The following is a 4,764-nucleotide window of genomic DNA, read 5'->3' as shown; positions in this document are numbered from 1 at the left end:
CAAGTTCAGGGCAAATCGGCAGAGCTAGGGGAAAGAGTCTTAAACAAGGTGGTTTGAGGATGGGGGTGAAGAAGCACCCACTTCACCACTCTCCCTCCAGCATCCTGGAGAGCTCTAGGCAGCAGAAGGTTAGTTGTGTGACAATATGGCTTCTGCAGCAGCCTGGAAGATTTTGAGCTGGAGGAAGAAGTGCTGTCAAAAGCTTTCTGCCTACCACACTGCACAGCCCCAGGGAGAAAATCTGAGTGCTGAGTTAGAGAACTGCTTCAGCTGAGTCACAGCCACCTCTGTCCACGTGCTCTCTTGCCTTTATAGCCCCAGGGGAAACAGAGCTTTCCACTCCCTCCCTCAGCAGCTGCTGCTGCCGCCATGCAAAGAGCAAATGGGTAGGAGTCCTGTGCAGGAAACAGAAGGGCCCCATTTTAAGACACACACATATCCCAAGTCCCTTTCCTGAGTTGTTCCCAGAGTAGGGTATTCGCATGCAAGGATCAGAACACAATAAGGCATCCTGCTTTTTCCCTCAGCTGTTCCAAGCCCCCCACAAACTTTCCTCTCCAGTCCTGGAGGGGCCACCCTCTATGTCTATCCTGCAGTCACCGTAGGAGAAGAGTCCAAGCAGACACACATGAGCCAGCTAAACTAAATCTAGCTTGGTTAGTGGAACAGAGAAGCTGTGCCATGATGAGTTTCAGTGTGGGATGTATAAACCTGCCTGGAACCCTGGATAATTACTTGTGGGGCTTGCTCACACTGCCATGGCTTCACTATTCCAGGACCTCATCTAGCCCAGGTATGTCAGCTCCAACTGCAATCACACTGTCAGTGCAATATAGGTATATGTGACAGGAGAGGGGAGTTGGGCTCTGTGTCCCTTTCATTCAATCCTTAGCCTTTTTTGCTGGCTGCTTCACTACAACAGTAAAGGTGGTTTTCATGATGCGGACATTCACCACACTAGCAAGTGGGCTGAAAAGCCAAAAAGTCAGTGCTCGTAATTTAGTTGGACCAAGTTTGTTGCAGGTGGGGGATGGAATGTTGGAAGGTCTCCCCGGACCCCTCCCCTTTTTTTCCATGACTGCAAAGCCTACTTTACCTTAAATTATCTCCCATACAATATAATCTTTTAGTGTGATAGCTGATGGTTAAAGTTTTTATCACGGTGAAGTGCAAATCTTTAGTACTTCTAATATTTAAGAACTGGATAGTAGAAAAAGTGGCTTTAAAAACCAAGTAAAGCAGGATATATAAACTATAAGATGAAATTGTGAATCTCCTGTTGCTTTCATGGGGGAACCTTAACTAAATATAGAGGATTAGCTCGTGCAGTAACAAATGAATAGAGATTTTTATTTATGCATATGAAAAAATGGCAGATTTGGTAGCAGCCTGGTAGAGAAAAAGAAAATAAAAACCTGCAGTGAAATTAACTCTTAAAAAAAGGAATGTGAGCAGCAAAAGAGTGCTTCTCTACACTGCTATTTCAAAATGTTAAGTGATTTCATGCTAGCAAAAGGTACCAGCTTCCAGCCTGGAATAATAAAATCCTCTGTTTACCTATAGTGAAGGCACAGCACAGGTAGGGGCCGAGCAAGCAGCCCCTCCCCAACCTGGGATTTTTAAGCTGGCTCACCTCAATCATAATGGAGCATTTCTGGGGGATAGGAGAGGGAGTTCAGCTTCCGTTGCCCCAGTCATGCAGATGCTGAACTTCAGGTATACAAGCCATTCCATGGCCTTTAATGGGACTAATCATGTGTGTTAACTGTCTGCATAAAGAGCTCATGATTGTTTCACTGTTACCTTGTCCTCACCCTTATTTGTTTGTCCATCTCCACCTGTTGTTTCCCATCCGAGTTGTCAGGTCCTTAGAGAAAGCGTCTCTTTAGTGTATGTGTGTACAGTGCACAGCACAATAGGGCCCTGATCCTGATTAGGGCCCCTAGACACTGCCACGTATCAAATAAGAAGAAAATCTGAGCAAATTTAATATTATCACTGTCAATCCAGCCTTACTATCTCTTCTGATACTACTGGTAAAATGCACAATGCAGATGGTTTTTCAAACTTTATTTAATGGGAGGCAGTATGGCCTAGGGGACAGAGCACTGCACTGGGTCTCAGGAGAGCTGGGAATAAAACCCAGGTTTCCTGCCACCAGCCCACTGAGTGACCTTGAGCATGTCACTGTCCCTTGCTGTGCTTCCATTTCCCCATCTCCAAACTGGGGGTAATAAGACCCACTTCCTTTATAAAGCATTTTGAGATCTACTGATGAAAAGTGCTATTATAAGAGCTAGGTATTAATTTAAATAAAGCTAACATAAGCGAATGCACAGTTTAGCTAAAAATACACACATCGCACTTAAGTAGTAGTAATAAGCATTTAGTACATGAAAGATTAATTGCATTTATTAGGAGCTTTGACTGCCTCAGCTGCACTCTTCCCCAATCTATCAGACCTTTAATATTCAACTTCTCTGAGCAGCTTTCAAACAGCCATTATATTTTTGAAGAAAAAAATTAATAAAATCTGCCAGATAAATATTTATTGACTTTCTCAAGGGTGGGATTTCTCTATCACAATTAAACTGGTCTATGGCCCAGGATGGGCAATATTCAGTCCAGGACTAACTTCAGTAGCAGGCAAATTGGTTGAAACTATAATAAGGAACAGATGAACACACTATGTTGGGGAAATGCAGCTTTTGTAAAGGGAAATAATGCCTCACCAATTTATTAGAATTCTTTGAGGTGGTCAGTAACTATGTTCAAAAGGGTAATCCAGTGGATATAGTGTCAAAGGCTTTCCAAAAGTCCAAGTACACAGTCCAACACCAAAGGCTCTTAAGCAAAGTAAGCAGTGATGGGATAAAAGAGAAGGTCCTCTCATGGATCAGTAACTGGCTATACGGCAGGAAACAAAGGGTAGGAATAAAAGGTCAGTTTTCACAGTGCAGAGAGGTATAGCAGGGTCTCCCAGGCATCTGTACTGGGACCAGTGCTGTTCAACATATTCATCAATGAGCTGGAAAAAGGGGTAAACAGTGAGGCAGCAAAGTTTACAGATGATACAAAATTACTCAATCTAAATAAGTTCAAAGCAGACCACAAAAACTTACAAAGGGATCTCATAAAACTGAATGACTGGGCAACAAACTGGCAGACGAAATTCAGTATTGATAAATGCAAAGTAAGGCATGTTGGAAAACACAATCCAACTATACGCACAAAACAGTGGGGTCTACATAGCTGTTATCACTCAAGAAAGAGATCTTGCGAGTCATTGTGGATAGTTCTCTGAAAACATTTGCTCAGTGTGAAGCTGCAGTCAAAAAAGCTAACAGAATGTTAGCAACCATTAGGAAAAGAATAAGAAGACAGAAAATATCATACATATAAATCCATGACATGCCCACACCTTGAATATTGCGTGCAGTTCTTGTCACCTCATCTCTAAAAATATATATTAGAATTGGAAAAGGTACAGAGAAGGGAAACAAAAATTTTTAGGGGTATGGAACAGCTTTCATATGAAGAGGGATTAAAAAGACTGGGACTATTCAGCTTGGAAAAGAGACCACTATGGGGGCTATGATAGATGGAAATGGGTGACAGGGAATAGATCACCTGATGATTACCTGTTCGTTCCCTCTGGGGCACCTGGCATTGGCCACTGTTGGAAGACAGGATGCTAGGCTAGAGGGACTTTTGGTCTGACCCAGTGTGGCCATTCTTATGTTAGGTCTATAAAATCATGAATGGTGCGGAGAAAGTGAATACTTTACTCCTTCACATAACACAAGAACCAGGGGGATCACACAATGAAATTAATAGGCAACAGGGTTTGTTTTTTTTAAAAGGAAGTACTACTTCACACAATGCAGAATCAACCTGCGGAACTCACTGCCATGGGATGCTGTGAAAGCCAAAGGTATAAATGAATTTAAAAAATAGATAAGTTTATGGAGAATAGGTCCATCAGTGGCTATTAGCCAAGATGGTCAGGGGTGCAACTCCATGTGCTGGATGGCCCTAGGAATCTGACTGAGAGATGCTAGGTCTGGACCACAGGGAATGGATTTCTTGATGATTTCCCTATCCATTCTCTTTGAAGCATCTGGCATTGGCCACTGTCGGAAGACAGGACACTAGATTAGATGGACCTTTGCTGTGACTTGGTATCACCATCCTTATGTTCTTAGGCCCACTGCCAGGTATAAGGTCTGACATCTTGCTACCCATCAGAGCTCTATATCAGAAAACCGGGAATGCTTCTAACCCACAGGAGAATCACTTCCAGTCCTGGAGCCCAGCAGCCCTCCCCTTCCCAGCAGTGGCTGGAGGCAGAGTGAATGGCACATAGCCATCAGCACAGAGTGGCTGAGGAGCCCCAGTGGTGGGTGCCCAATGGGTGAGGTCCCACTGGACAGTGACTCGAGCCAAGGGGTGGCCAGTTAGTCCATGCCCTTATCTAAAGACATGTGGCTTCCAGGGGGGCTTTGCGGGCCAGTCACAAAGCACTGCCCTGGCCCCCAGCTCCAGGGGCGCCCCTGCGTGCAGGCTGAGTGGTGCCCCGCGCTTTGGTAGGGGCTGGCCAGCCCACCCCGGAGCAGGGGTTGCACCAGAACCGGGTAGCTGCGCGGCGCCGGGGCAAGCCCGCCCCCAGCCACCCCTCCACTAGCTGGGCGGGCGCCGGCCGCTGCCAGGTGAGGCGGCCCCGCCCCGTCTCCCGGCCCGGGCGGCAGCAGGTGAGCGGCGAGC

This window comes from Gopherus flavomarginatus, chromosome 1, assembly GCF_025201925.1.
Source record: "Gopherus flavomarginatus isolate rGopFla2 chromosome 1, rGopFla2.mat.asm, whole genome shotgun sequence".
Classification (NCBI taxonomy): Eukaryota; Metazoa; Chordata; order Testudines; family Testudinidae; genus Gopherus; species Gopherus flavomarginatus.
This window is presented reverse-complemented; position numbering follows the sequence as displayed.